The following is an 11,909-nucleotide window of genomic DNA, read 5'->3' on the forward strand; positions in this document are numbered from 1 at the left end:
TGAAGAATTATTGGATTTTGAGGAATTTGAGGTGAAAATAACTACTTTCAAGATTGATAGTGACAACTACAGCAAGCCACTTCTAGCAAAGGGACCAAAGTGATCACTTTCAAAGCTTAAAGTGACAACTACAACAGCCCAGAATCCACTAAACTTGCGCGTGGTTACTATGAAAGTTCATAGTAATCACTCTAGAGCATGCAGAATTGAAGGTGTTGCGCGTAGTTACTATCAAAGTTCATAGTGATCACTCTAGAGAGTCCAAAATGTCCCAGTGCTGCGCGTGGTTACTATGAAAGTTCATAGTAATCACTCCAGAGAGGCAAAATCCAACTGATGCTGCACGTGTTTACTATGAAAGAATGAAAGTAAACTACTTTGGAGGGCGTCAGCTTTAGTATAAATAGATTTTTGCCAAATTAGGGTAGGGAGTTCTTACACTTTTTGAACCTTTTCTCTTCTTTACTAAATTTAGCACGTTTTCCAGAGCTTAGGGCAACCTTGGGTGACAGCCAAGGGTCCAACCGAGGGTTTGGTTTCTCATTTCTCTTGCTTTTACATTAATGTTAATGAATTTTCTGCATTTCCCAACTGTATTTTTGACCCCTATTTCCATTGAGGGCTAAATTTTGTGTAATCCTTAGTAAGTTCACACAGATTCTTGAGTTCCTTGATTTTAATGATAATATAATTTCTTTCTTCTCATGAATTACTTCTTCCTTGTCTCTTGAATTGAATTAATGGTGAATGAGGGGGATATTGCTTAATTAACCCTAATTCGTTTTAAGGAGATTCTAAATGAGGGATTGCTTAATCCTAGGTTTAATTCTAAGGTTGCGTAACTTTGGGATGAGAGATTAGAGCCTAGCAAATTGCATAATTTCGTTAGGACCATAAGGTTGATTTTCGCTTGTTAAATTAACCTAATTCATGAGAGAAAGGATGAATGTTAAATCTTGAGTGGAATGAGGATAGAATCTTTGTGGATGAACTAAGGATTGCTGCTTTCTATTGTTTGAATTAATTAAACTTGTTTGCTTGTTGCTTTTTCCATTGATTTGAAACCACAAAACCCCCATTTTAATTGCTTGTTCAATTATTGCCTTCAACATGTTTAATGAAGATTAATAGCCAATGTTCACGGGATACAATCTAGGGTAACCCTAGTACTACATTAATTTGTTTAAATTTTGATGAGGATTTGCGAAAAATCTTTTAAACACCTCAAGGAAAAACCCCATCATCAAATTGGCGCCGTTGTTGGGGAACATTGGTGTTGATTTTTCATAAACATGTTATTTGCTTTGTTTTCATTTTTGTTTTCAGCATCTTTAGTGAATTCTCTTTTAACTTTTGCATTGTGAATACTTTAGTATAGTTGTAGTTTCATAGGTAAGTGGAGATATCTTGCATTTGGGTACAACCAATTGCTGTTTTCTGCATATTGTTTGAATTCTGACTTCTGCAATTTAGTTTACCACACTGCATTTTTGTTTGCTGCAATATATCTGTTTTTGTTGCATAATTCTGCAGAATTTGTGTTTGTGTGTTGCATATTTTCGTTCCATAGTTTGCAATTTCTTTCTGTTTTTGTTGTTTGGTGTTAATGCTTTATTTTACTGCACTTAGATGTTAGTTTTTCTGCATAATTGTCATATGAATTTTTCTGCATTTTTACTGCTTCATTAGTTTACTTCTTTTCAATTTTCCATAGCTAATTCCTAATGAATGACTAGATCAAATCCAGGAGATTTATATCCTCCAGATACTGAAATTGATAGGACATTCCATAGGAATCTTAGGAACCTTAATAGACAAAACTCTGCACATACTGAGGAACCATCTTCTCCATCTTCCATATATTCTTCTCTGCATTCTTTAAATTTTGAACCTTTAGAAATGGCAGAAAATGACCTTACACTTAAGGAGCTTGCCGCACTGGACGTGACTTACCAGACTTTGTGTATCCAATACCCGGATGTGGATGCCCTTTTTGTTCTTAAAACTGGCCTAATCCATCTTTTGCCTAAATTTCATGGTCTTGCAGGTGAAGATCTACATAAACACCTCAAGGAATTTCATATGGTTTGCTCTACAATGAGACTACAAGGTGTGCCTGAAGAGCATGTGAAATTGAAGGCTTTTTCGTTCTCTCTTATGGATTTGGCTAAAGATTGGCTGTATTATCTTCCACCTGGCTCTATTACAAGTTGGGACACCCTCAAGAAATTGTTCCTGGAAAAAATTTTCCCTGCCTCAAGGGCTGCCTCAATAAGAAAGGAAATATGTAGTATTAGGCAGCTGGAGAGGGAAAGTTTGTATGAATATTGGGAGCGTTTCAAGAGACTTTGTGCTAGCTGCCCCCATTATCAAATAAGTGACCAGCTCCTAATCCAATACTTCTATGAGGGTTTACACCCAATGGATAGGAGCATGATCAATGCAGCTAGTGGGGGAGCCCTAGTTGACAAGACTCCTGCTGCTGCTAGAAACCTCATTGAGAATATGGCAGCTAACTCTCAACAGTTTGCTACAAGGCAAAATTCCATCATGTCCAGGAGTGTTAATGAAATTCAAACTTCAGATTCACACAAGCTGGAGCATAAGCTAGATGAGTTGGCTTCTATGGTAAAACAATTGGCATCCATCGAAAAGAATTCTGCTGCATATACACCACCTCCATCCATTCCAACCATGCTTTGTGGGATTTGTTCATCTACGGATCACTTCACTCATAGTTGCCCCACATTGCAAGAAACTGAATCTTTGGATGGTAATCCTCAAGCTTATGCTGCTAATATTTATGCTAATAAATTTCCTTTTCAGCAGCTGCAGTAACAACAAAGCTGGGATTTATCTTCTAATAGATATAATCCCGGTTAGAGGAACCATCCTAACTTAAGGTGGGGAGGAAATGCACAGCATCAAGGCTCTAGCCAACCAACCAACAACCATTTCCAACCACATCAAGCTGGACAAAGTAAGCCATATTCAGCCTAGCAACATCACCATCCATCATCTTCATCTCAGTCGCACCATCAAGCATCTTCTTCACTAGCTCCTACACCTCAAAAGAGTGAGTCATCCTTGGAAGACCTTGTGAAGCAACTCACTATGAATAATCTCAATTTCCAGCAACAGAGTCAGGCTTTCCAACAATAGACTCAAGCAAGTATTAAGACCTTAGAGAATCAAATGGGTCAACTTGCTTCATCCCTAAATCAACTTCAATCTCAAGGTTCAGGCAATCTCCCTGCACAAACTGTAACAAACCCAAAGAATATGAGTGTCATTACCTTGAGATCTGGTAAGGTGATGCAAGAGCCAGAGATGCTTAAGGAAAAGGATCCTAGTTGCACTCTAGCTGCAGAAGATGAAGGAGGAGAGATTAAGAGCCAAGAGCAGCCTGCACCTATGTCCACACCATGTCAACCAAAAGTGGTAGACAAAGAAGAGAGGTCCATTCCTATTCCTTTCCCTCAAAGAACAGCTCAGCCCAGCAAGAAGCAAGAAGAGGTTGACAAAGAAATTCTGGATACCTTCAGAAAGGTTAAAGTCAATATCCCCTTGTTAGATGTTATCAAGCAAATCCCAAAGTATGCGAAATTTCTTAAGGACTTGTGCACTCATAGAAGGCGACTAAAGGGTAATGAAAGAGTGAACATGGGGAGGAATGTATTAGCCCTTTTTGAGAGGCAGAAAACTTCCATGCCTAAGAAATGCAAAGATCCAGGGACGTTTACTATTCCCTGTATTATAGGCAATAATAGGATAGATAATGCCATGCTTAATTTAGGTGCATCTATTAATGTTATGCCTTTATCTATCTTCACATCTTTGTCTCTTGGACCATTGCAGCCCATAGGTGTCATCATCCAGCTAGCAAATAGGAGCACCACTAATCCAGCCGGCCTTGTGGAGGATGTTCTAGTGAGAGTGAATGACTTGATCTTTCCTACTGACTTTTACATCTTGGACATGCAAGAAGAAGAGCCAATAAAAGGAGCTGCACCTATCATCTTGGGGAGGCCATTCTTGAAGACGGCCAGGACCAAAATTGATGTAGATGTTGGAACTCTCACTATGGAGTTTGGAGAGGGTGTGGTTCGCTTCAACCTACTAGATGCTATAAAGCACTCACCTGAGGAGCATTCAGTTTTCCATATTGATGTTCTTGATAGCTTGATAGATGATAGTTTTGTTGAATTTTTAGGAGACTCTTTCGTTGATTTTTCTGATTGTGTAGATACCACAGATACTAAAATTTGTGAATATTGTACTAATTCATCTTTGTGTGATATCTGTATTGCTGATTTTCTGGATTTAGATTCTGCAACTTCTGACATTAATGACATTGAAAAATCAAAAGGGATAGAATGTGGTTCATTGAGTACAGCAAGTACAATTGAATCTAACCCTTGTGGTTTAAATGTTGCAGAAATCATTTCAAATGAAAGTGCTAAACCACTACCTTCAATTGAGCAGCCTCCCACCTTAGAGCTTAAACCCTTGCCTGAGCATCTAAAATACGCTTATTTGGAAGCAGGTGAGAAGCTCCATGTGATCATATCCACTGAGCTTGATGAGGACAAAGAGGAGCAGTTGCTCGATGTGATTCGGAAGCATAGAAAGGCTATTAGATGGACCTTGGCTGACATCCCTGGAATCAGCCCTTCCTTGTGCATGCACCATATTTTGTTGAAAGAAGGATCTAAGCCAGTGAGACAACCCCAGAGGCGGGTAAATTCGATCATTTTGGAGGTGGTGAAGAAGGAGATCACCAAGCTACTCCAGGCAGGCATCATCTACCCGATATCAGATAGCACATGGGTGAGTCCAGTGCAGGTGGTGCCCAAAAAGTCAGGGATTACAGTGGTGAAGACTGAAAAGGATGAGCTCTTGTCCACTAGAGTGTAGAACAGCTGGAGAGTCTGCATTGATTATAGGAGGCTCAACCAGGCGACCAAGAAAGACCACTTTCCTCTACCTTTCATAGATTAGATGCTAGAGTGCCTGGCAGGTAAGTCTCACTACTGTTTCCTAGATAGATTCTCTGGTTATTTTCAAATATGCATAGCTCCTGAGGATCAGGAGAAGACCACTTTTACATGCCCATTCGGTACATTTGCATATAGGAGAATGCCATTCGAGCTTTGCAATGCTCCCGGTACATTTCAAAGATGCATGTTGAGCATATTTTCTGACTTGGTTGAGCATTGTATTGAAGTCTTGATGAATTCACTTTTTATTATATTTTTACTTGCCTTTTTGGTGCTCCTTAATAGAAAAAATGGACTTAGATAGTGCAAATAATATAGCAATCACATTTTGAGTAAATATCATAGGTTTATTAATTTTTGGTTAATTTGCATTTAATTACATAGATATAGATTACATTTTTAATTATCTTGATGATTTTGCAGAGTGCCCAAGTTAAATTTGAGAAATCTTAGTCCTTGGATGAAAGTTGCCCCCAAAGTAGCCACTTTTAGGAGCAAAAGTGGCAACTACAGCAAGTCTGGGCATTAAAAGTTCCAAAGTAGCCACTTTCAAGACCAAAAGTGGCAACTCCAGAAGCTCCAGGGACGCTAAATTGGAAGCATGATGCGCGTGGCCACTATTGCCTTTCAAAGTGGCTACGCGCATCCAAAGTAGCCACTTTCAAGACCAAAAGTGGCAACTCCAGAAGCTCCAGGAACGCCAATTTTGAAGCATGATGCGCGTGGCCACTATTGACTTTCAAAGTGGCTACGCGCATCCAAAGTTCACACTTTCAAGACCAATAGTGACAACTCCTGAGAATTGACAATTTTACGAGAATTGTGTGTGGACACTTTCAAGGCCCAAAGTGGACACTTTCAAAGGAAAAAGTGGACACTTTGGTGACATGTCATCCACTATAAATAGATTTTAGGAATTAGGTTACGGGACTTTTACACTTTACACAATTTTCCTTTGCCAAATTGAGACATTTCTTCAGAACATTGGAGTCTTGGGTGACAGCCAAGGGTCCTCTATAGGTTTTAATTTCCAATTTCCCTTTTGATTTTGGTTGAATTTACATTAATGTTACTTACTTTCTTGCATTTCTTCTTTTCTTTTGTGAAGCCCATCCACATGGAGGGCTAAACTTCCTTGTAATTCCTAGTCAATGCACATGAATCTTGAATTCTTGGGATTAATTGCAATACAAATCTTTCTTTCCTTGAATTTATTGACCCCAATCTTTGAATGAAATGGAATTTGCATGAAGGGAACATTGCTTAATGAACCCTAAATTATCCAACAAAATTCTAATTCAAAATTGCTTAATTTTGATTAATCCTTGAGGTTTCTTAATCTTAGGGATAGAGATTGAAGCCCATTAAGATGCTTAATTTTAATTGGGATGTTAAAGTTAATTTTCGCTTGTTAGATTAACTTAATTCAAGGGAAAGAAAGGGGATTATTGAATCATTTGAAAGAATAATGATGGAACTCATTGATTGACTAGGAATTACTCATTTTAATTGATTGAATTTCACTAGTTTACACTTTGCTCTTGATTAAAATCTGGAAATTGACAAACCTCCCCCCAATTTACTTGCTTTAAAATATATGTTCACACTTGTTCGATGTATGTTCCCAACCAAAAATTCCTTGGAGAAGACCTAGGACAACACCCTAGTACTGCATTTATTTTTTTGCATATTTGATGAGGATTAACGACAATCTTAAGGAGCTAGCTGCATCGGATGTCACATACCAAACATTGTGCATCCAATATCCAGATGTGGATGCCCCTTTTCTTTTAAAAACTGGATTAATTCACCTTCTACCTAAATTCCATGGTTTTGCAGGTGAAGACCCTCACAAACACTTGAAGGAGTTTCACATTGTATGTTCCACCATGAGACCTCAAGGTGTTCCGGAGGAGCATGTCAAATTGAAGGCTTTTCCTTTCTCATTAATGGACACTGCAAAGGATTGGCTCTACTACCTTCCTCCTGGATCTATTACAAGTTGGGACAACCTCAAAAGACTCTTTCTAGAGAAGTTCTTTCCAGCATCCCGAGCTGCATCCATAAGAAAAGAAATTTGTGGAATTAGACAACTAGAAAGAGAAACTCTCTATGAATACTGGGAGAGGTTTAAAAGACTATGTGCCAGCTGCCTCCACCACCAAATTAGCGATCAATTGCTGATCCAGTACTTCTATGAGGGATTACACCCAATGGATAGGAGTATGATCGATGCAGCAAGTGGAGGAGCTTTGGTAGATAAGACCCCTGTGGCAGCCAGGAACTTGATAGAAAACATGGCTGCCAACTCCCAGCAATTTGCAACTAGACAGAATTCTTGTGTTACTAGAAGTGTGCATGAAGTTCAAGCTGCAGAACCAAACAAATTGGAGCACAAGATTGATGAGCTTGGTATAGCAATTAGCTGCAATGCAAAAGAGTGTTGTCTCTGCAACACCTCCACCACCTGTAACATCCCAAATTTCGGTCTACATGGCAGAGAGTGTTGATTATTAATTAGTGACTCTTTTGTTTAAAAAAAAAAAAAAAAAAATTTTTTTTTTTACTCTAGTTCAGTTCTTGCTATAACTGTTTAATCATATTATATTCTCTGCTTGCATAATTATCTCTCCCAGGGTGTGTTTAGTAAATTTCGTATGTGCATGTCTATATGATTATGTGATGAAGTTACCTTGACATAACCCAAGGTTAGTGAGATTAGCCTAGGGGCGAGATAGTCTTTTGAGTCAGATAAATGGACCCTATTTCTTCCATTCCCCTGATGATTGTTATTAATGTTAACATAGTTCTTTTAATTCTTATTATTTAATTGTGTGATATGCTTTCTTAAATTTAAGTGGAACTGCATGTGTAACTTTCTTTATTTATGTTGAATGTTCATTAGGTTCTAATAATGGATGTACTTAAGTCTTCCATTATTCTGGTACCATGTACACTAAGTTAGACCATTAATGAGAGCCGTCATCTATTTTTTTTTTACCCTAGAAGTCACGTGTTCTACATACGACCCAAGAGGCAAGTTTTAATCTTTCCTCATTTAGTGCTAGTGACCGAAAATTCATTCATGTCCAGGGGGGGGAGGGAATCGAATTTAATAGCCTAGGATTCTAGCCCAAATTAAGTATACTTAATGTAATTCCATTATTCTAGGTTACCCTAAATAAATACAGCCGCCACCTCTTGGACTGCCATATTTTGAGTGGATCTTATTTAAAAACTTTCCTTTTTTTTTTTATATGGTGCAACCGAAAATTTAAAACCCCAATCCTCTTCTAGAAGGAAACTTTCCATATTTTTGGCACTTGCACATAATTGCCACCCTATTCATTAATGCACCTCATGATTTTATACCCTCTTTAAATAAGGTAATCAGATTTTCGTTATTTATTTATGTAGGAAAGAGAAAGACACCAGCCATAATGACCTAGATTCTAAGCCTAAATAATTGCACTTAAATACGGTTATCAATTCCCTAGTTACTCTAATTAGGTGTAACCGAGAATAGAGTTTTATTCCTTTCCTTAATTATAAACTTTCCATATTTTCGTGCACATTTAATTAAGGTAGGTTATTAATCATAAATTAACGAGAATCTTGTAGTTAATTAGAGAAGATACCCTTGCCTTTTCATTTAGTCGAAGAAACCCCTATTTCCTCATTTAACCGCCATTAAACTCCCTTAATTACCCACCTACATTAAATGCCATAGGGGAGTGAAAAGGCGCCTGCTTGATTCCCTCCACATTAATCCAATCGGTTACATGCATTTAGTGGGCGTGCCAATCAGCTTGAAACGTCCCACCTGAGGCAATAAATTCCCCAGAACCGTGCCTGATATAAACTATATATATTCCTTCCTTAATTACCTTGCATTTATGGTAAAACCCTAGGGAGATTTGTGTGAAGGCATGGCCAAAAGTGGCGCCACCTTCCATCAGAAATTAAGTAGCCACTTTGCATTAATTGCATGGCATTACCGAAAACAATTAATCATTCATATTTTTTTTTCCTAATAACCACGTTTTAAATGGCTTGAAACCGAAGGGCCTCTCTTACCTCATTTAAACCATCATTAAAGTTACCTAAATTACCTCTTAACCGCATTTAACCTCATGAGAAAAACAAAGGAAAAACCTACTCAACTTCCTTCTGGAGTTGACCTAGCCGCCGGCCTGCACTTAATGTACAGCCAAAAACTTAGCAACATATTTATGGAAATTATGCTCCATTAATCCCATGCAATTATTTCCTGTTTTATGGCACTGGCCACACGTCCAAGGCAAGAGAGAAAGGCACCACCTTTTCACTAACCAATCAAAATAATATCACCCTTTTCAAATTGTGGGACACGAAGGGTTTGAACCCGCTTCCCTCCACAACAAACCCTAGCCGCCAACATGCATTAATTACCCACTCTTACCTAGGTCAAACCCTCATTTCGGTTACTCCATCATGATGAATGGCGTGTGGAGATGTGTGGATCACCTATGGCTTGCTTCTTTTACACTCTGTGCATTGAATGCTCTTGAGAAGGCGCCTCACTTGCACCTGGACACCATGAGACATGACTATTCAAGTAAGAAGGCGAAAGGGTGTGTCACTTCGCCTAACCTAACCCTAAAACCCATCTTGTGCACTAACCGCCAGCCTTTGGAAGACGAATGGGCAAAGCTTTAAGCCACACTATATAAGAACACCTTCTAATCCTCACGCGCCCTTTTTCCCTTATTTTCAAAAACGTTCTCAACCTCACCACTTCTTTTCTCTCTCGACACATTCTCACCCTCTCACAAAACCTCTACGCCCTTTTTCTCTGGAGGACAACACACTCCATCACCAACCTCAAGGAGGCGACAAAACACCAAGGACTCAAGTTGTGATTAAGATCCTGCTAGTACCAAGACCGAGCCTTCCATTCTATCTCTCTTTCTCATACCAAACAAGGTTAGGGGAGCTCTTGTTTGTGCTTGAATGCATGTGGTTGTTCGTTAACTTGTAAACTCTGCATGCACTCTCTTCTTCTTATTTTCGTCTCCGATCTTCATCAATAAAATTTACATGCAAACCATTTTCTTCATCTCGTGGTGATTTTATTTGGTTAGTATTTTAAAAATCCATGTTTTGTAACTTGCGTGAACTTGATTGAAGTTGAAATAGTTTTGCATGTTGATAATATTGAAATCTTTGTATGAATCCTTGTGTTCTTTTCGGTTTTCATCGACTACCCTTCTTCCTTTTTGTTTTAGCTGAGAAATTACTCACCTTTTTCTCTCGGTTTGATTCTGTATGACCAAGGAACCCTTTTTCTTAACAATGAAAGAATTCTCCTACCACCTAATCACTATTTTACGAAAAATTTATGGTAAAAGTGAGTTGCATGTGTGATTAAACTCGTGGTTATTTCCGTGATTCTTTTATGATCATTTTGTTTGTTAAGGTACACTTCAACTATGATATTTCAATGAAATTTTTATAACTATCTCCATCTTCTCTCCTTTTTCTTTTATTCTTGGACCGTGGACGGATGGTTCTTTTATTCTTTGAACGTACCAGCTCTTATGAGCAGGGATTTGGATATGTGGTTTGTGACCTTTGGGAATTTAATGTGCATTCAAAAATGGTGTAAGGAGGATGCGGTTACGAAACTCTTTATGTGCATGATATGGAGGATGGAGAGTCAAGGTCACAGTCTAGCACAGCTGAGGGATGTGAGTGTTCAGGTTTGAGGAAGAACCTTGGGGGTAGTGGAGGGGGGTTGCCCCAATGGTGCGGAATAGCTCACCGCGGCCGGGACACGTCGCCATCGAAACCTCCACTAATCCTGACGCGAGCAAGCATTACCGAGGATCGTGGAAGGACTCGTTCCTGAGGAACCGAAATGGTTAAGTTGGGAGAATATTCTTGATGGATTACATACAGTGTGTGCTTGTAGGGAACGAGGGCCTCCGATCACCTTGACTGGAGGAATAGTGGGAATAAACTGAAGAAGTAGTGACGTTTCAATTACCCTGAGTATAATTATATTATGAGGAACTTATTCATTTTGTTGCGTTGTGGCTGTTTGATGAATATTATGTTATGATAATTTGATTATTGAACTATGAGTCAGTAGGTCCGTTACTATTATGCTGATTTTCTTTTACTTATTCGATTTTTGATAATTGAATGTATCGAGCTCACCCTTTCTGTTCTGTTTTGTCTGGTGTTGCATCTTGTCTTGCTGTTGTTGTGTGTTGCATGAATGCATGGCAGATGGACCCACTCCGAGCGAGGATTTGGGGAGAGGATTCGGGAGGAAAGGAGGGATGGATCTACGACCCAGCAACGCGCCGCTTGACGTACCAGGGAATGGTCTCCATGACCATGGGACCTCTCACTGAAGGCGAATGGAAGCCCAACTGGATGGACCACATTTTTGCCGAAATCTCCGTACCCCTACCACCCGAACGGAGCATCATCATTCATACACCTCCCTCTTCTCCATCGTCTCATGAACCCCCCGCAAAACGTCTTAAGACTTTTATGGATAAAGGTAAAACTATCATTGACCTTGACCCTGAACCCAGCCCTTGTCCTAGCCCTACTCCTGCGCCCGCACCTGAAGGGAAAGTCATTGGAGTGGTTGCGTCTTCCGTCAGGCCAGTCCCTCGTCAACCTCTCGATATTCAGGCGCCACCTTCCGACGAAGCTGGACCTTCCACCCGACACCCTTCTCCACCACTGCCATCCACCTTGAGATCGCCACCGCCTACCATCGGTTGGATTGACAGCGACCCTGACGACTTGCCACCCTCTCCTCGCCCTCAGCCTGTGGATGCTTTACCTGATTCTGATGGAATGGAATCTGATCCTAGTGAGGATTCCTTTCCATCAGAGTTTTATATGTAG

General features: G+C 39.5%; 1 non-coding gene across 1 annotated transcript; it reads right to left on the reverse strand.

The window, feature by feature from the left end:
• Positions 1-2,270: 2,270 nt before the first annotated feature.
• Positions 2,271-2,375, reverse strand: LOC113868241. Its single transcript, XR_003505263.1, has one exon. It is a non-coding gene; the product is annotated as a small nucleolar RNA R71 (small nucleolar RNA).
• Between the last annotated feature and the right edge of the window lie 9,534 nt (positions 2,376-11,909).

The sequence above is a fragment of the Abrus precatorius genome, unplaced genomic scaffold (genome assembly GCF_003935025.1).
Source record: "Abrus precatorius isolate BTA unplaced genomic scaffold, Abrus_2018 Scaffold5, whole genome shotgun sequence".
Taxonomy (NCBI): domain Eukaryota; kingdom Viridiplantae; phylum Streptophyta; class Magnoliopsida; order Fabales; family Fabaceae; genus Abrus; species Abrus precatorius.